The following is a 21561-nucleotide window of genomic DNA, read 5'->3' as shown; positions in this document are numbered from 1 at the left end:
GGTTTTTCTCCGGTACCGGGAACTGAACTCACGACCTTGCGCTTGCCAGGCAGGCGCTTTGCCGCTGAGCTAAATCCCCAGCCCCAGGGCAGTGATTTTGTTAATTAGCTTAAGCCAGTTAACTATTTCACAATGTGTGCATATCAAATAACTATGTTGTACACTTTCATTTATAAATTATAACTCACTAAGCCTTGAGGAAAAAAACTAAAAAATAGCATATGTGAAAGGTTTCCATCAATTCTTTTTTGTTTCTTCTTTTTTTCTGACACTAGAGATTGAACTCAGTGCCTTGAACATGCTCGGCAACAGTCAAAATACTTTACCGCTGAACCAAATCCAGGCAGCCCTCCCCACTGCCTGCTGTCCTTCATGGTACTGGGGTTGTACCATGGAATGCATTGTACTAGAGAATTTGCATTGAGCTACATCTTCATCCCTAGGCTTTAGGTTTTGTTTTATTTTATTTTATTTTAATTAATTTATTTTTTGAGACAGGGTCATGCTAAGTTGCCCAGATTTGTCTTGAACTTGCAAATCTCTGCCTCAGCCTCCTGCATAGCTGTAGAGGTGTGCACCAAGGTGTCTAGCAGATTTCTACTGATTCCTAGTGTGAAGACACTGTAATAGTTTCTAGAGAGAAACCTCAGGGTGAGAACTTGGAGGATATTGGTGTTAAGGGATTTGTAAACTTCTTGGGCCTGTAAGGTTATTTTTACTCATCCATCCATCCATCCATCTCTTGAGTACTTATTTCTTAACTCCCTATCATCTGACATACCATTAACCAGGACTGACACAATGAAGACAAAATATGATTTGTGTATAACAAAGCTCACACTTTCCTTCCAGAGGAAAATGTAATTACTTTTAAATGCACATGTTGTGGATTTACTCTTTGTAATGCTCTAAGTGCTATCAGCTTGGGACCATGGCACAAGGCCAATAACAAGAGTATAAATGTTAAGATTCTTTCAAGAGCTAATCACCATTTGCTTACTAAGGGCTGCACATTGTGCTGGACACTGAGGAAAAGATGCTGAGTGAAAAGCAATTCCCTCTTCCCACAGGTCCCTGGAATTAGGATAGATAAGCGAGGTTTGGTAGCCTAAGCGAGAGACTTGAGGAAGGCAGTGTCATGCTAAACCGTAAAGCTTGTGAGGGCTTCCTGGAGGAGAAAGGGCATAGACTCAGTAAATAGGGCATAGAACTGGTTAAAGGGGCCTTGGACCATCAGGGAGAGGTTGATACACTAACAGTGATAATAAATGTAGTAAAGACATCATTAACTATTGTGTAATGAGTGTTTATTTTACAGGAGCCTGTGCTAAGCATTTTACATATCCGATTTCAAATTCTCATAAAAGTATGTGAAGTAGACTCTGTCCTCCTCATGCAAATGAAGAAATAGAGGTGTAGAATCATTAAATGGTTTGTGAAAATTCAGACATTTCCTTAGTTGTAGTCAGGATTTAAGCTCAGATCCACCAGGGCCTTGAACTATAGTCTTAGGTGGCCTTTGTCCAAGAGGACCAAAGGAAGGAGTTATGCTTCAAGGACAGACCCACACTGACCCTTTTGACTTTAATGCAGTATTTATAGCCTCCAAGACCCAGGAAGGGTGATATTGCCAGTCCCTGGAAACTAGAAGGTGCCAGATATCCTGTTGACTGCTGAGAAGGTGAGACAAGCTGATGGACAACTTTGAGACACTGCCATTTTTGTTACTTTGGGGAATGTGATTCAGAGGGTTCTACAAAGCTCTTTTGCCATCTCTCTCTGGACAAAAAAATCATTATTGGAAGTTTCCTTAGGCAACTTCAGCTAAAGATTGATCTTTCTCTCCTGTGAATCATCTGATTACTTAATCTGATATTATTTCCACCACATATTATTTTTAAAAAAATATTTTGAGTGTCTTTATTATGTATCTACACCTTCTGAGAAAATTAGTTCAATTTTGCAAATTAGCTAATTTTATTTTGTATTTATGCGCAGCTAGCCGCATACACTAAGTCTACATATAGTTAGATTACGTTCTTTTTTTTTTTTTTTTTTTTTTTTTGGTTTTTCTCTGGTACCGGGAACCGAACTCACGACCTCACGCTTGCCAGGCAGGCGCTTTTGCCGCTGAGCTAAATCCCCAGCCCCCTAGATTATGTTCTGACAGTAATTCCATGAAGGGAAGACTACATTTGAGACCTTCATTTCTGCATACCAAGTACAAACACTGTCTAAAACATAATAAAGGCATAGTATATTTATACTGACTATAATAAAGCCAAATATATTTCTTGATTTGAACTCAACATATAGCAGGTTTTCATATTTGTAGAATTAATGAGTGAACAAATACTTTTTTCCTGATGAGCAATGTAATTATTTCAGCAATCCTTTCTAAATCAAGAGGTATCAGGCAACTCATCACAGCCTTAATTCTGTAATTAGACTCATTTTTACTCATTTAGGTTTTCAGTAAGTACTTATGCTTTGCCAGATCCCATACTAAGGACAAAAAAAGACAGTTCTCCCTCTTCCCCAAAGAATTCTTGTCAATACCCTAGGCTCCTGAGAGCGCAGTGTTGTTTGCTTGCAGATAAACTTTCAGTATGACAGTATTTCTGTCGAACTTAATTTTAGACTTCACTTCAGACCCAAGCCAAATGGCCAGCATTATGTGCAAAACTCAAAATTCCCCAAATACTGAGTATTTCTTTTTTAAGTTGTTTGGCTCAAGCCTTGTTGTTATTTTGTGGGCCCCTCCCTCCTTTCCTACCTCTTAACCCTTGAACAGAAGTTTCACTACCAACCAAATTAAATCCACAAATCTTAACCCATAAAATATTTCCATCTAGATGTAATAATGAGATTCCTATTTGCGGTTTAGTATACCTAAGAAAAGCTCAAATGAAATATGACTAGATCCATTGATACATTCAGACCACAAACTGCCCTGGTGTGGTCTGGTTTTAATTTTTGAAATGAAATTGCAGAGCATTGCTTTTTCTTTTCAATTTCTTGCCTAGACAGAAAAGAAAATAAAAAGTAGACCTGACCGAGTGGCAACAATATAGATTCCTGTAAAATTCTGGAAAATTGTTTCAAAATAGATCTGAATTCATTTCCCAATGGAACAGTGGTCTTTTTCTATTTTATCCTTCATCTAGAATTTTAAGAAATCTAGCTAGCTTTTCAAAAGTCTTGGAAAGTGAGCCAAGGTTAAGAAATTAAAGAGAACTATCTAGGAAGGACAAGTTACAGAGACAACTCTACACAGGAGCGGGGTATGGGGAATACACGTGCCAAATATTTGGCAGAGCAGGATCAGAAAGATTTGGAAATCTTTTCCAACCCATTGTGCTGATATTCAAATGAATGGAATTCTGTTTGACTGAGGCCTGAGTCAGAAGAAGCCAGACAGAACCAGTGACAATTACAAAAGTCTGTCAGAACTGCATTCCATAATGTTTGCTATACCGTGATAGAATATGTCTCCTGAAATGAAAACAGGTCTGTAAGACTGTTAGCAGGAAGCTGGACTCTCAGGGAAAATTAAGACCATTCCATTAATTTAACTGATCCTCAACAAAGCTTACTTTCATTGTCTCCTTTCTGTTTCTAAAAGTAGGGTCACTGAAATGCAACAGTCATAACTAGCGTTGAACACATCTGTGCTTTACGTGCCTTGTGTGAAACACCTCATTAGTTTCCTCAGTTTATAGATGAGGAAATGTAGGCTTCCACAGCCAGAGAAATATCACGCAGGTGGGCTGACTAGCTGGTCAGAGATACCACTCCTAACTAGCTCTGCCCCTGCATTTTATTTATTTATTTATTTATTTATTTATTTATTTTTTATTTATTTATTTATTTTTTTTGGTTTTTTTCTCCGGTACCGGGAACCAAACTCACGACTTTGCGCTTGGCAGGCAGGCGCTTCTGCCGCTGAGCTAAATCCCCAGCCCTACCCCTGCATTTTAATGATGGCAACGGGTGGTTTGCGTGACAAAGTTCAAAGGATTAACTTCAAGACGACCGAATGTTTGGGCTCCTGACTGACTGCTGGTGATGGAAATCCTTTATGATTTACAGACTGGGCAGAAATATATCTAACCCTTGCCTTGGACTTAATTTAACAGTATAACTTTAAGCAGTGCTTTCATGGATATCTACATGTTGAGAACTATTAAGAGAGGGAGCGAAAAGATTTCCTAATAAAACATGTTAGGGGAATGCTATTTTTAAACTGAGTGTTATTTTCAGCCAAACAAATCACATAGAATTTTTTGCTTCAGGATTTTCCAGGGTCTTTTATATGTTTGTGTTCATGGAAATCTCCAAGAAAGGGACAGTTTATAGAGTGTTTCCCAAATATACTTGATTATTTTCTGTTTGAAGTGCGTCATAGGATTAGGTCTCGAGTCACACAATGTGGAAAGTGCTACAATAGCAAAAATTCTTGACCCTTTCGCCTTTCATCCTTCTTCATGTAATAGGTAGAAATGTGATATATCTGTCCGTGATAGGTATGAAGCCCCAGGATTGGGGGGTCTGGAGCAATTTAAACTAAGAATGAGGCAAATAAGTTAACATTTATCACATGTCTGGCACTTGACAGAAGCCATTTAATTGTGAGACCAATATTAAGTGTTAGAGACCAAAGTTCCCATTTTCTTGGTATAAGAATTGCAGGAATGAAAACATGAAATAAATGAAATAAATTACTCAGTCAATAATTGTTTGAATCAGAATTAAAAGTCTCATCTTTCTGCTACACTCAGTTATCATTTGAAGCAGATTACTGTTTTATTTAAAGAATATTTATGTGACGAATTTCAGAGGAGAAACCCAGCATCATTAATGCAAGTAGAGCTGTTGGTTTCCTAAAATGGAACAGTGTAGGACAGTGAAGTTGGGGAACTAGGATGCACCTGTCGATTTTATTTATTATTTTGAACTCAAGGGATGGGCACAAAGCCAAGCGTACTAAACTATCTAGTTTTGGGAAAATCTTTACTGGCCCTGGAGAACAGTCTGTTCTCCCTTAATCTGACCTGGAGAAATGGCTAATAAGTGAGAAAAAGTGTTAGGGTTAAAAGTGAGAAGCACCCAAAAAGGAAGCTTCAAAATCTATCATTTATGGAATATTAGGCTCACACTATGTGCCCTCCAAAAAAGTGTGGTTTCCAGGAAATCAGTCAAGGCACGAGAGAATTTTAGAAGGTTTTGCAAATTACACCATTCATTTCCAAAAGGATGGGGTTATATAAACAAATAAAGAAACAAATAGGCAAGGAAAATGGGGAAAGTTTTGCCTAGATAGGATCATTTAATGTAATATATGGCAGGAAAGCGAAAAGATTTAGCCAAAAAGATACACATCAAAAGTCATGGAAAATACTGGATGAATCATACAGATGAGTAATTCTTATGTTATTCTTTGAGTTCTTGAAGGTATAGGGCTTGGCACTATGTTTTAGGAGGCAGTGGACCTGCCAGATGAATCTTTATTTCTGCTTCAATCTCTTTATATGTATGAATATCTAGCAATATACACATTGCTAGGTTATGGTAGCTGGAAATTATGTACAAAGATTTACTGTGCTAATGGGTGGGATCAATAATGCTTACTTAGCACATAGTAAGTATGTCAAGCATTGAAGTCAGAGTATCACTGTTAAAACTATCAACTTTGGTGTTGTAGAGAAAGTAGTTATAGGTGATATGCAAACAATGAGGTGGCTGTATTTAAAAAAAGCTTTATCTATACCACCTTATACTTTTCTGACTTCTATTAGAATATAGTAGTTATTCAGTAAATGACATCTAGTATTGTAAGACCAAATACAGATTGAACTGGACACGAAGCAAATTAACACAAAACTAACATGTTGTTGAGTGCTGACTACACACCTGTTTTGTGCCAAACATTATGCTGAATGCTTTTTTACACATTCTATCATGTGTCTTGTCTTTTGTCATGGTAACCTAGTGAGATAGGTAGTACTGTGCCGATTTGGACATTAAACTGAGACTCCGGGAGAATCTCTGGTTTAAGAGAAAGAACTAGATTTTGAATCCTGATTTGTGGCTCACAAATGTGTAATTTCACTAACATTTGAACTACATAGGGCTGAAAGCAACTTTTTTTTTAGTTTATGTAAGGTGTATGTGTAAATTCGCACTGCCTGGTAAAGAGAAAGACAGAGTCCTAGAGGCTACCTTCACCACCTATTTGCTAGGATCCCAGCAGCTCACTGGTAGTTCATGTGTAAGCACTGAAATATTTGACCTCTGTCTTTCTACCCACTTCTGGCTGGATCTCAAGTTTTAAACATTTCCTCTATGGAGAACACTTAAGCCAACGTGTACTGTTTGCAAATGTTGATTAGCTCCTGGGCAGATACTGGCAATTTTTCTTTGGCCTAGAAGGGGTTCCAGCATCTACTGAGATCTGGCCATGTGCATTGATTATTGTAGCCAAAACCTTGCACTAATTAGGATGCATGTCTCTACCTCTGGAGTAGTTTTCCTGTCCTGGGCATGCCTGTTTTGGCTCAAGTATTTCCTTTGGCTTTTTATTGTAGATTTAGATGAATAAAAGCAAATGTACAGACCCTTGAAAATTGACAAAGCCTGGGATTTCATGCAGAGTTTCCTCAGACTATGTTCCAAGATATTTTCGGGCAGATGTCTTCTAGAGAAGGTCAAATCAGTTTGCGAGTATTTGCTCACTGAAGTTGAATGAATTAACTGCTGTAGGATTCCTCAGATCATGCACTCTACTACACTAAACCTTTCATTCGCTTCATATCACATATAGAATAAAATTCATACTCCCAGCTAGTACTTGAAGAGCTATTTTTGCCCCAAAGACACTTCCATATCTCACCCTGTCTGAAGAGTACCTTTTGCAGCACTAATCTTGTTCTGCTTCCTTCTCTTGTGCCATTCATTTATTTAGTTTTAGGTTTGTTTTTTTATTAGTACATGTTCATGGAATATAATAATGACATTCACCTTAGTAACTGGTGCACCAGATATCATATTTTAATCATTTTTACTTCCCCTTCCACTCCCTGCCCTCTGTCTCCTCCACTTAGTTTGCTCTTTAAATTATATATAGTTTGGGTTTCTCATGGAAGGGAAACCATGTGATATTTAACCTTCTATAGCTGATTGATTTCACTTTTATATTTACTTTTAGCAATTATCACCACTGAGATTGTACACAAAGTTTATTCAGTTCTTTTTGTTTATCCTTCTCCCTCCATGTTTTAGTCTGAATGTTTGTACGTCTCCAAAATTCACATGTTGAAACCTAATTACCAACGTGATCATATTAGCTGCGGGGATCTTTGGGAAGTAACTGGGTAAAGAGGCCTTCGGGATTAGTGCACTTATTGTAGAGGCCTCAGAGAGTCCCTCATTTCTTTCACTACCTGAGGATACAGCCGAAATGTGTCATCTGTGAACCAGAAGTGGGCCTTCTCCAGACATCAAGTCTACTGGCCTTTTAGACTTCAGAGACTCCAGACTGTGAGAGATGGATTTCTGCTGTGTGTAAGCCACCCAGTTTGTGACATTTTGTTTTAGCAGCCCACATGGACTAGTACACCTCACAGTAATGTAAGCTCTATGAATTTAAAGTTCTTGCTTATGTTGTTTTCTATTGTATTATCTTCCCTTGGAACTAAATATTGAATGGACATAAGAGCTGTGAATTTCCAAGAACAAGATAGTGTCAAGTGTTCCCCAAACTTATTGGTACAGAACATGCTTTCAGGCACATCTCATGAGAATTCTCCTTCACAAGTCACACTTTGGTAATTGCTTCTCTATTGGAGTCTTAACACAAAGAATCATTCTGATGACAGGTAATAATGACAATAAGATATTTGCATTGAGTGCCAGTTCCTGTGCTAGGAAATGTATTTGTGCTAGGTCATTTAATGATCACAGCAATATTCTAAAGTTGTTAAATGTTGAGGAAAATAAAGCTTAGAGGAGCTCACTAATTTGATCATGACTGCCCAGCAACCAAATATCTTTTGAACCCAAAGTTTTCTGATGCCAAAGCCATATTCTTAGCCATTATTCATCCCTGCCCCTGGGCTGTGGATTTCTCCATGTCCCAAGACAGAGAACTCTTTGTTTTCATTACTTCCTTGAGCACATTCATTTCCCTCACTAGTCCTTGGTTGATCCTTGCTATAACCTCCAGGTTGTCAGCCATCTCTTGTGACTCAGTCTCAAATCCCCAGACAGGCCTCCTCTGTCCTTGGTACTGGTTTTTCTAAATCTCAGGCAATGCATGCTTTTATCCTGGGGCCACCTCTTAAGGCAAGGACATTCCTTGAAGTCTGTGGCCTGAAACGGTTTCCCGTCCTACGGCTTCCTCCTGTCCAATGTTATGTCATCACTTTGCACAGTTAGAAGCCCAGAGGGTGAAGCACAAAAAGAACTTCAAGCTCTGGGCTCTTTGAACAAATTCTGGTAAAAAAGAGGATGACCCAGTCTGGAACACAGCAAGGACTCTTGTTGGTTGTTGAAAACTAACTTTAATCCAGTTGTGCTCAGCTGCTGATAAATGAGATACAAGTTTCCTTTAAGAACTGTATACTCAGAGTGTTAACATATGAGTGGAATCTTAGTGTTGTTTTAATTTGCATTTCTCGAATGACTAATGATGTTGAACATTTTCTCATATATTTATTTGCCGTTTGTATCTCCTTGTCTGAGAAATGTGTGTTCATCTCAGCTGCCCATTTTTGGATTGGGTCTTTGAATTTGGAGGGGCTGAAATTTTTTAATTCTTTGTATGTTCTAGATAGAAGCCCTTTGTCTGAGGGACAATCAGCTAAAATTTTTTCCAAGTTTGTTGGTTTTCTTTTGACTCTGCTGGTGATTTCTTTAGATGTGCAGAAGCTTTTCAGTAGGATGAGATCCCAGTTGTTGATTCTTTCAAGTGTTTCACGTGCAATTTGGTTTTTATTCATGAACTCTCTGCCTACCCCTATGTCTTCGAGGTTTTTACCTACTTTCTCTTCCAATAGATTTAGTGTTTCTGGTTTAATATTGAGGTCTGTGAACCATTTCCACCTTACCCCAGTAAGAATGGCTAGCATTAAGAAATCAACCAATAACAAATGCTGGCGAGGCTGTGGAGAAATAGGAACCCTTCTCCACTGCTGGTGGGAATGCAGACTGGTGAAACCACTGTGGAAATCAGTTTGGAGATTCCTCCGAAAACTAGGTTTAGAGGTCCCATTCAACCCAGCTATCCCCCTGCTGGGTATTTTCCCAGAAGATCTAAAAACATCATATCACAGTGATATATGTGCACCTATGTTCATAGCAGCACAATTTGTAATTGCTAAAATGTGGAAGCAACCCAAATGTCCATCCACCGAGGATTGGATAAGAAAATTATGGTACTTTTATATAATGGAATATTACTCAGCTGTAAAGAAAGATAAACTCGAGGCCTTTATATTTAAATGGTCACAACTAGAGACCATACTCATAAGTGAAATAAATCAAACATACATGTGCAAGCACCGCATTGTGTCACTAGTGTAAAACTTGAAAGAGTTAAGTTAAACTCGGAGGTATGATAGACACTGTGAAATGATAGGAAACCACCGAAGAGTAAAGGGCTTCTGGGATGTGGGAAAAGAGAAGGGAAAGAAGGAAAAATTTTGTATGTATGTATATACAGGATAGATAACATGGTTGTTCTTCTATCTGCTGTTTCTATGCTGAAAGAAACTGTCAATGAGTCTTTGGTTGACCAGTATTGCATGTCTATATCTGTTTTCATGAGAAGCCACTTTGAAGATATCAATATGTAATACAACCACCATTGTTAATTCCCTACCACTTTGTTTGTAACTCTGTATTGTCTGTATTGTGCTTGTGATATGTTGTAAAATGTTGTATGTCTGTTAATGTTTCCCTCCTTTTATCCTTAAAATAAAAAATAAAATAAAATAAAAAAATTAACATATGAGTGGACAAGCAATCCCAGGGTGATAGAGATAAGAAGGAAAATCATGCAGTAGAATTGGGTAACAGGAGAGAAGTCATCTGAATTTAATTTTGATGAAAGACTAAGTCAGTAAAAATTGAAGGGAAGGACATTCTAGGCAAGAAGAATTGGTATTTGTAAGGACATAAAAAAGGATAAGGTATTATGTGGAAAGTATGATCTTAGTTGAAGGACAAGTACTGTTTAGAAACCAGAGACAAGATCATAGAAAACCCATCAGGCTGGAAGTTAGAAATTTTCCAAAGGGCAGAAGAGAACCATGTGGAAATTATTAGGTCTAAGAACACTGACCTTTATATTTCAAGGTTGAGAGATGTCTTGAAGGGAAAGATTGGTGTGATTATGACCAAAGAGAAAGCTGTTGCAATAGTTGAGTTTTGAGATTTCCAATGGTTGAACATGAATGGTGATTATGGAAGGAGGGTGATGGAGACCACTACAAAGCAGCCCTGAGCAGGACTTAAATTAACCAGTTGGCTTTTCACATTTATTTGTGAGTCTCTCCAAGACCTAAGCTCTTTTTCTGGAGATGGGCAGTGGACTCATAGTAAGTGAACTAAATAAATATGGGCCACCCAGAGAAGGTCTTGTCTTTAGTCCTGAGAGAATATCAAATTCCTTGTATCTTCCTGGAGCCCTGAAATCATCACATTTGCCTCTTTTTATTTATTCTTCACTATATACTGTTTTGGGAGATTGTGGACCTGATCATCTGCAATAACTAAGGGACATTATTAATTAACTGATAGAAGGGGAAAGCAGTAAGTTTGATTTACTTATCAAGACAGTAGGGTAAAGGAAAAGGAATCAATCTTGGGTTTAAATTTTCTTTATATCTGCTGGGAAGAAGGGGAGAAGGATGACAGATATGCTTCAAATTTGATCACATTGCCTATCCTGTGATTAAATGTAATAATTTGGAGTCATTGCCTTGGGAGACCTTGCCCTGGCATGATATTCAAAAGAAATCAGGGCTATCCAATGAACTATGACATTTAATGCAAAACATTCATCTCTACCTTATAAATGGAGAGAGAGCTCCCATGAGACAGTGTAGCTCAGTGGCTGCCATAATTACTGGTTGCCCATCATCAGAAGTACAGAGAGGCTGCATGAGCTTGTCACTAATAATTGATAGCTATAAAATGGTAACATTGTATTGCATGCTGCAGCAGACTCAAGGATGGTCCTCCCCTCATCCTGCTTCCTGGCATTCTCATACTTGACTTGCTTCTAGCCAACAGCCCCACAATAAGGTGCAAGATGGTTACTGCTATGATAAGGTTACTGTCCCTCCTGCTTGAGACTCTTTTCCTTGTTGGCTTTGATGAAATAAATGGCAGTGTTGAAGGAGCCCTCATGGCAAGGAAAAGAGTATTCTCAGTCCAACAGCCCGCAATAGAACTGAGGCTCTCAGTGTATTAGCACTCAAAAGACTGAGTCAGTCAACAACTGCTTATGTGAACCTGGACAATGGCTGTTCCCCACTTGAGCCTTCAGATGGGACCCTGATCCTGGCCAGCACTGCGATGGAAACCAAAAGTGGAGGATCCGGTTAGTTTGTGCTCAGGTTCTTGATGTATAGAAGTTATGGGATAATAAATGTGTACTGCTTTAAGCCACCGAGTTTTGTGGTAATTTGCCATGTGGTAATAAATAACTAATTGTGATTCTTGGCTCAGTCTATGTGAGCTAAGGCTGTTTAGTGAATAAGATGGTTCATTTTTCTTTTCTTTGGGAATGTATTCATCCTGCAAGGTTTTATATTGTCCCTGGCTTCCAAGAGCAAGAGTCAGAAGACCTAGGATTCTGTTCTGACCCTGCTGCCAACTGGCATGAGATCTTAGGAAGATCCTTCCCTTTTCCATGTCTCAGTTTCACCATCTTTAAAATGAAGGATGTTAAACTAGGCCAGCAACTTGTGAAAACATTTTTTTTTTTGCCACAAAAATCCTTTTACCAAATAAAATCTCATAAGGAAGCTCCATGTACAAAACAGGTGAAAGTGGAACAGTTGCTGGAGATAGGGGGAATCCTTCCTATCTGTCTATGTCAGTCCCCCAACCACCTCTTGGGGGTTTTTCCAATCCAGTTTGTAAGCTCCTGCCTGAGAGGCTGGCCCTGAGCTATTTTATTTTCAACATTAAGTTCTAGAGAAAATTTTTTTAGACAGCTCACTTGGGAGAGCACTGTTATTAACATTTTTGCATCAAACTACTTCTGCATGATCCTCCACAACCTGTGTCATCTCAAAGCTGGCCTCTTTCTCTGGAGACTGTGCTAATGGTGCAACTGACCCATGCTTGGCCAACTTTTTGGCTTTGGGAGACTCCCAGCAGGTGGATTCACTTTATTGCATCAAAATTCCTTAGGAATGTGCTTTTTTCCCTTATATGGTGTTATGGTTTGTGTCTAGATGTCCTCTCAAAGCCTCATGCAATCATAAGGGGGCTCTTTCAGAGGTGGCTGGATCCACAGTGAGTGTTGTTGGAATTGACTTATGGTGAAATTCTAGGGTCAAGGGCACTAGGACTAAGGGAATGAGTGCTACTCTCCCTAAGTAGCCTGGATAATTTATAAGGAATAGAAAGAGCTGCGGTCATCTCTCGCTTGCTTTGCTACCTTTTGCCTGCCATGAAATGTTTTGCCTCTGTGATGCCTATATGTCATGCCACCCTGCCTTGGAGCCAGCTGATTATGGACTGAAACATCTACAGACTGTGAGCTAAATAAACCTTTCACCTTTACTTTGGGTGTGAGGTATTTTTGTCTCAGCAATGAGAAAAAAGTAAGGAGACACATGAATAGACATTAACAATATCATTGCTATTATTTTGTACCTTGGTGGCTACATGGACACAGTATTCCCAAGAGCCTCTGGCTGGCAGGAGTCCAGCAATGTTCTGACCTCTGTCCTTCTGTCTGGAGTGTATTGCAGGTGAGGTTGGTCATATCAGATTACATGACTACGAGAGAGCCCAGCACACTGATGCTTTTCAGGGTTTCTTTGGCTCTACAGGCTCAGTGTTTGGAGCAAAAATATTCAATATTTCCCACTCAATATTCAGTCTCTGTCATTCTTTTTAACCTGCTAGATATGGTTTTACTGTTCTATACACCAGCTAGATGACCAAATTTGAGCTCTTCTCCTTCAAAATATCCCTTATCTGAAGTCCACTGCTTGAAATTAACTCATTTATTTAAGCCTTGCCCTCTTTATCTGTCTACCCTTTTAAGCTGGATTTCTTTAACAAGTAGCTTGCTGTCTTTAGTCTTTTTTCCTCATCTAGAAAATGGAAATAATCTCTTAGCATCCACATAGCAGAGTGAGAGAAGTACAATTTTGGGTGACGGGCAGGAACTAAATGTTACCATCTTCTACTTTGTGCAAGAGGCAAAGTCCCAGGTGATTTATCTGTAAAATAAGATACACTTGTTGGGAATAGCATAGAGTGATGCATAAGCAAATCATTCTATGCATTTATAAATTTGTGACTATTTTAGTTTGTTAAAAAATGTATTTGCACCACAGTGATATATGTGCACCCACGTTTATAACAGTGCAATTTGTCATAGCTAAATCTTGGAAACAACCCAAATGCCCATCAACTGAGGAATGGATAAAAAAGATGTGGTATTTTTATACAATAAAGCATTACTTAGCTATAAAAAAAGATAAGCATGAGGCTTCTATAGATAAATGAATGCAACTAGAGACAATACTCATAAGTGAAATAAATCAGACCTGCATGTGTAAACATCATACTGTCTCCCTAGTATAAAAACCTGAAAAAGTAAATACAACCCAAAAGATACAATAGACGTTATGAAAGGGAAAGAAACTGCTCAAAGGGAAGGAACAACTTGGATGAGGGAAAAGAGAAAAGAAATAAATAAAGAAGGGAAAAATACATGTATATACAAAGATAGCTGGGATAATTGTACTGCTGATATCTACTAGTTTATTGAAAGGAATAGTTAATGCTTCAATTTTTTTGACCAATTTTGCATGCTTATATTTGGTAATCTAACAACCAATTTGAAGACAACTATATGCAATATAAAAACCATTGTTGAATTCCTACCATTTTGTTTAGTGAACTCTGTACCCTTTCCAGTGTCTTTTTTATTATTTTTTATTCTCTTTAATGGTTTGATAAATTGTGAATTCTAACATCTGGTAATCTGAGCAACTTTGTTGAAGATAACAATATATAATATAACAACCACTGTTAATTCCTATCATCTTGTTCTGAAATCCTGTATAGTTTTTATTGTTTTTGTGTTATTCTCTTTTTGTCTTATTGTTATTTTGTTATTGTTTTTTCTCTTTAAAATAAAAATAAAAAATACATTTTGCATGAGAGAATGATTCATAAAATATCAAAGTAATAAAACTGGTACAAAAAGCACTTTCAGAAGTGAAGCAGAATTTTATTATTGTTCCATTTCCTCAGTGATAGCAGATTTTTTCTAAGTCAGTTCCAAGGACTTGATACCTGTCAGCAAGTAGCCAGGCTTTGGGTGTGAACAAACTTTAAGAATTATGATGTGTTCATTTGCTGTGCTGAGCTCGACTTGCTGAAACCTAATAGTTGTTACCACTCTCTTAGGACGTGAAACCGGGTTTGAGTTCTGGTTCTACCAGTCACTTATTTACGTGGTGTCAGAGTGAGCTACTTAAACATTTTCAGCCCCAGATTCCCATCTTTGAATAGGGCGGTACCAGCAATACTGGAAACAGTGGTTAATAAATAGCATTGTGTCTGCAGAAATCCCAGCAAAATTTATGTTTAGGGTTATCTCTGAGGCCCCACATAGAATATTTTGGATACACATATAGGAGTTAGCAGAAGCCACCTCACCTCCTTTAGGGAAAGAGGTGATCAGTAGTTAATGCTGAAGCAAATCTGTCAACTTTCAGAGCATATGAAACATTTCTGGCTCTTGCATAGGGTATCTGAGGAGGATTAAAGGGTTAAGGGTCCAACCAAAGCTCTTTAAATTAGGAGTTACAGTGTCTACATAATTGTGAACCGAAGGATCTGTGAACTTCAGGAAATTTAAAAAATTGAGACAACTTGGCATGATTTTTTAAAAAAAATTTCCACCCATGAATAGGCCAAAAATATACATGGAAGGTATTTTCCATTCGCGACTTGTTTTTAGTGTCAGCATTTTGCTTTTGTTCCATGATGGAGGGTCAAAGAGAGTGATGATAATGTTGAACATTAGGTTGTTAATGGTGAGAAAATAATGAGGCAAAGGGAAGAAAACAGAACAAAGACTTCAAGGCTTAGGGTATAAATGGAAAACTTGTCTGGTCACCCAGGTCAAAGTCAGATCTAAATACAGACTTTGTTTCTCTACAAAGAAGTCAAAAAGCATGCACAGCCTTTTATGGCAGGGCAGCCACTGCTGTCTTGTGATAAGCAGAATTATCACCTGGAGTCTGCCAGGGGCTCATCCCATACACTCTGAGGGGTTTTCCTGCTTGGAAGGTGGCCTTCATCTAATGTTTCCCACATGTTAAAGGTGTCTGAACTGGTCCAGTATTACATTCAAGGGAATTCCCAGCCATCTTCTCAGAATGAGAGGTGTTTGAATCATAATCTTCCTCTCTGAGGTTTTGGCTGAATGTGTTGCCTGAATCTCACAACCGTTTTCAGGGTGTCCTAGGATTCACTTTCCCGAGACTGGGCAAACAGTTTTCACCGCTTCTCCCAATTAGCTTTTCTAGAATGGGATGCTTAGCTCTCCTGGATCTCAGAAGGTACATCTTGCTCCCACAATCACCTGCATAGCAGAGAGAAGCATGCGCATACTTTTCTGGGATGGAAATCAGTGGGGAGGGTCTGACTGCTACCACTAGCTTCATTCTCTGCTCTCCCAGGGTTGAAATTTGAACTCTTCTGTTTCCAGGCAGAGTTGCACTCCCATGAGCTGACCTCTTCTGAGCACCATGAAAAGTGATATGTGCACAGCTATTCTGTGGACTGAATAGACACCAGTGCCAGCTGGGGGTTTCTATACCATCATGGCTATTCACTGAAGGATACCATCTAAGGTTCTGTACTTGCTTAGCAGAGCCTGACTTCAGGAGGCAATGCAGGGGAGCAGACAGCACAGTAGGGTTTAGTTAGATTGCATGGTTCAAGGCCAGCTCTTCTACTCACTTAGATGCCAACTGAGTCACTTAATGTTCTTGAGCCTTAGAACTTCATGACTTACACTGGTTGAGAATTAGTTGAGACACCATAGACAAAAATCCTCATCACATATGTGTTACATCATCAGCCTTTCCTATGAATTATTTTTGTGTGCATGTTTTATTACCACAAAGGGATTGTGCATTTAAAGCCAATTCAATATTTGGAACCTACTCTCTACGATTCAAATTGAAGTGGTTTTAGAATGGAAGGCTATGCTTTGTATGAACTGGGTATTTTTTCCTAGAGAAAAGCATGGTGATTGCTCACGTTGGCAGGGCGCATGCAAAAGAAGCATGGCTGTATGTCCACAGGAATCCACAGAGAGAGAAACAGAGGTGTTCTTAGTTCATTTTAAGCATTAGAAAGGGTAGGTTTAAGCGGGGTGTATTTTTTATTCTGTCAGCTTGAATTCCCTTTCCAAATTCCATTCTGGTTATATGATCAGGCTACTGCTGTATTTATGGGTGGCCACAGCCTGGCTGGAGGGGATATTTAGTCAGAAAGGAAGTGTTTTCCTTCTGAAGGCGATGGGAGAAGCAGGAGCATTCAGAGTGAACACAGGAATGTGCCTCTGATTTGGTGATCATAGAGACCCGAGCCTGAAACTCAGTCGCATAACTATGTGTTAAGAGCCTGGACTAGGGACTCAATCTCCTTGCTCTACAAACTGTCCCCTTTCTCTATAGGTACAATGCATGGCTCAGAAATGTGGTGTGGATGTTTAGTGAGACGAAGATCACAGGTGATCATAGCTTAGAGAGTAGGTTCATCATAGATATTGGCTCTGGCTAGCATTAAAATAATTAGCCTTCGTTAAATGTTTACCCCATTCGCGTCTACATGGGCAATTGTTCTCTTTCCTGTTACAGACTTCTCAGAGGACAAATTCCTCGTTAACTGCACAGTTGCAGCGTGAACGTACATTGCTGTTTGTGAGATTTGTGGTTGTGCTTTTTGTTGGTCAGAATCCAGGGAAGACACCCGAGAGCGACATAGCCCTCATCCCAGGATGAGGTTTAGAGTTTCTTACCACATTTCAACCAAAGTAACCTCACACTTTCCTGTCAAATGCTGAGGTTTTGCCCCAAATTCACTGAATGACTACTTCTATGGTTAAACATAAATTTAAAAATCATTGGCTCAGCGCACTAATGTTGAACTAGTCCTTGTAAATTGAGAAGCAGAAAAACTAAGATAAGCTTCCATTATTGAACCCTATGTGCAAGGTACTGTGCTAAGACCTTGTCATATTGTCTCAGGTGAATGTCTCCAGATCCCTATGCAATGCTGATTGTCACCTTCTTTAAGGGAATGAGGCAGCCAAGCACTAGGTAGTTAGTAACCTCCCGAGGGAGGGATTCTTGAGACAGGAGATAGGGAAGCTAGGTGTTTAGACAGAAGCATAGAGATAAAAAATAATTGCAGAGCTTGGCAACATCTTTTTCCATCCTCATCCAATTCACACTGTTCAAACAAACCAGAGAATAATCATATTTTGCTTCCCTTTCATTCCTTAAATGCAGTTACTTTCCTGGAGTGTACAGAGCCAAGGCGCATTAACTTGTAACCTGAAAAGTTACATGCACACACACCATGCCAGCAAAACTTCCACTAGTCTATTTAAGATTGAACCAACTTTTCCCTCACCATGAACTTGGCTTGTCATGTCTCAGGATAAGGCGGGAAATTGGCTGTGGTGGGCAACGGTTTTCATTTCTAAAGCACATATGGGAAAGCTCTATAAAAAAGAGGGAAAAAAAAAAGGTCCACAAGAACATGAAAAAGAGGCATTCATTCTTCCAACGGGCTCTCTGTCCCACTCTCCCTCTGGATGAAAAGCATTTCCAAAGAATCCCCAGCAGCATGCTGTACTTTACAGCCAGAAGCTTTAGAATCCTCAAATGCTTAAACTCAAAACCTCATGACATTCTGTAATCAGAATTCGACATTTACATCCAGCCCCAGGCTGCTACCTTCTCTCCCAACTTGTGCCAACACAACCTCCTGCTTGTAAAATACAGCCAAGTCTCTGACTTGCCAGCCTAGCCAGACACTTAGACTGGGTGAGATAAAAAGGCCAGGAGCTGGGCTGGGGGCTGAGGAACGCACAAGAAAGAATCCAAGATTGGCTAAATGCCTTTTTTAACTTCCAGGGTGATGGCAGTTTTTGGCAATGGCAATGATTATCCAAACTTCCAGTTACTGAACACTCACTGACAATCTCCTGAAGCTTCATTTTCTCTTCATTACAATGTAAGTTTCTGTCCCACTTTAGAGAAATAGAAACTGAGGCCCCCCAAAGTTACAAATTTCTCTTGGACATATGTGTGTGGTAGTGGAAATACTGAAGTGGTAGGGGATGTCTTTATGCCCTACTACTGAAGGGCTAGAGGAACCCCACATTCTTTCCAAAAGTCTATCAGAGGAGATGGCTTTTCCACAAGCGGAGCAAAGTGTTCTCCAGAGTCTGAGTGGGGAGAGGTGAGTCTAGAGATATACCTGAGAGGTGATTCTGGAGAGATACTGCTAGTTCTAAGCACCGCAAACATGCATGGGTCCTACCTGAGGCTCAGTGAATAAGGATGTATTCAGGATACTTCTCTAGGATACTCTCTGCCTGGAAGAACGGAAGGAAGCACCCACCACTTCCATTTGGTAGACATCTGGCTCTAGCCTCACCTCTTATCCTCTACTTCTCCCGCAAAACACATCTTTTTCCACAAGGAGGATATTGTAAGAGTCAAATGAGGGCATGGTACAAAACTATAAATTGTCACGGCCGTTTTGATGTCAAATTTTGTGTTCTACACACAATCCCCTAAGAATCTCCCCTTAACCCATCCCGAAGTGAGAAAACTCCACTTTCAACTAAACTTCCTCAGCACTCAAAGACAAAAAAAATCCACAGGTGAATCAACCAGGCAGTGGCTTTCGAGAACGTTCCAAAGAAAGAGACAAAAACTTTACTAGAAGTCCCTTCCAGTGTGATTATTCATAGCGCCAGAACAAACAGAAAGAAATAGAGGACCAGAGGAGGGCAAGCAGAGAAAGAACAGTCAAGGTGCACACACAGGATTTGTAATCAACTGATCACCCATTTAGGCCAGCAATGAAAGAAAGCCTAAGTTCTACAACGGTGAAACACAACCCATTTGGTACCAGGACTACCCACAATACATAGCACATCATAATGATTTTGGTGATGGGGGAAAAAGAGACTTACCTGTCCCTGGTTGGGAAGACCCAGGACCTGTGCTCACAGGCTCCCCGGAGCGCGGACCTGGCGAGCAGCAGCGGTTCCCACGTGCGCGGTCCGGCGTCCTCAGCCTAGCTGTCTTTGTGTAGCCGGGAGGTGAGCGCGTGTGTCTGCGCGCTGGAGAGCGTGTGACAGTAGGCAGGCTGTGGCCAGAGCAGCCAGCTTTGACTGGCTTATATAGCGAGCTCCTTGCTCTGTAATGGGACGCCTCGCCTCCAGACATCCTTCCCCACTTTTGCAGTTGGTGAATTAAAGGAACAGCCCTCCCAGCGGAACAGGGTTAGCTCATGCGAGACGCAGTCACTCCAGGCTCAGGGCCAGGGAAACGAACCTATTTGCATACAATTTATGGCGAAAGTAGGAATTCCCGCTTCCTCCGCCCTCCAACCGAGTAGCTGCTAGTGAAGTGCGACTTTTGTGTTGCTTCCCTAACGGACTTTCTAATTGTGAAACAGAAGCGCGGGGTGGGGGTGGGGGTGGGGGGCAAGATCCTGGCTTCACTCCTCTACCCCAGCGGGCTGGAAACGCGACCCGAGCTCGCCGGGGCTCTGGGCAGCAGCTGCTCAGGGGCACCTCGGAGAAAGCACAAGGGCTGAGCCAGTTCCTGGAAAGAGGAGATAAAGGCTGTCAAGGCCCTAGGCGGTTCACGTTTCTCTGGCCAGCAGAGAGATAACCCAGGATTATTCCCAACAGGTGGGTATCGCTCCAGGAGCTCAGATGAGTTCCCCTTTCTTAAGTGGGAGCCAGCCCTGACTCGCTGCCTGGAGGAATCCTTATCCCAGAGTCGTTCAGGGAGCGGCTTTGGGCTTGTTCATGCCCTGTATCAGGTGCCTTTTTCTCAGCTGGATCTCCTGGGGAAGGGTCCCTGCACTTCCCTAGCAGGTCTAGTGCAGCCTTTTCTTTAAAGAAAAGTGATAATAAAAAAGTAGTAACTTAATCCAGGAGCTAGGAGCCGTGCCTTTGAGCTGCAGCCTGCTGTGGATTGTATCCAAACTCTGAGTCATCAGCTGGTTTGGTGGTTAGCATGCATTGAGTGTCCCCAGGGCATGTGGGGGCACTGGAAGGAGGGGGAAGTAGCAGCCACCCATGCTGGAAGGACTCCTGGGCTTGTGGCAGCGGCTGGTATGAGACAGAGCAGGGAAAGGAAGCACCAGGCAACCTGCAGCCAGCACTGAGCTAACCCTCCTTTATTAAGTCTTTGTCAAGCCCTGCACAAGGTACTTTGTAAGATCTGTATCATTATATCCTTGCAATACTAAGCGGGTAGGTGCAAGTGTCTCCTTTTAACAGAGGAAGAAACTGATATTTAGAGAACTAATGTCATTTCACCAAGGGAGTCCGTGTGGGAAGCATTTGAATCACACCTATCTCCATCGTTTTTCCTATGACATGTTATTGTCCAGGAAGAGTGCATGATGTTATTTAAATGATAGTTTAAGCCCTATTAAGTTGATATGCCATTTGTACAGAAATCATTGCCCTATTAGAATATGGCAAGTGGTTTTTGTTCTGTAGAATAATTACAAGGAATCTTTGATTTTTTTATTGACTACTAATCATAGAGGTTTAAAAATGACCTACTTTTAATGCGAAATGTAGGTTGCATAGTATTCATTGTTGAGGGCCTCAGTGTTCCCATCTAAAAAACATCAAGACAAATTTATATCATCCCGATGGTAGCTCTGACTCTGGAGTTCTAAAAATCTCTGCTCAACTGATCCTCCCAGATAACAAGAAAGTTCATAAATAGTCATGTCATAAAACAGCTCATTTGAACTTTTAAACCATTTTGGATGACTTAAACATTAGTTGTCTTAGAACGGTTCAACACTGTGTTTTAACCGAGGTGTATTTCAGTAGTGCAAGGTTGTGTCTTTCAACCCATAGTGAAATCTCCCATGCCTCTTGCTTTGGTAAATCTACCAAACTCATCTCTGGGTTAGCAAATAAAATATTAAGAGTAACGTACATGTCATATGGCATTCAAACTATATTTACATCAAATGCATAGTATCTCTATATACACATATAATTATGTGTAT

The 21561-nt window shown here is 40.1% G+C and overlaps 1 protein-coding gene across 2 annotated transcripts in view; it reads right to left on the bottom strand.

Annotated features, from left to right (window-relative positions):
- Tnc (tenascin C) overlaps window positions 1–19744 on the bottom strand; it is a gene marked incomplete in the record, with an annotated part of 93278 nt that extends 73534 nt beyond the window's left edge. Inside the window, 1 exon segment of one of the 2 annotated variants that reach the window (XM_013513252.1) lies at window positions 19487–19744. 2 annotated transcript variants of the gene reach the window in all.
- Window positions 19745–21561: the final 1817 nt, after the last annotated feature.

Source organism: Chinchilla lanigera, unplaced genomic scaffold (assembly GCF_000276665.1).
Source record: "Chinchilla lanigera isolate Chin_1 unplaced genomic scaffold, ChiLan1.0 scaffold00018, whole genome shotgun sequence".
Classification (NCBI taxonomy): domain Eukaryota; kingdom Metazoa; phylum Chordata; class Mammalia; order Rodentia; family Chinchillidae; genus Chinchilla; species Chinchilla lanigera.
Note: the sequence above shows the minus strand (reverse complement) of the source record. Positions and strands in the feature narration are given on the sequence as shown.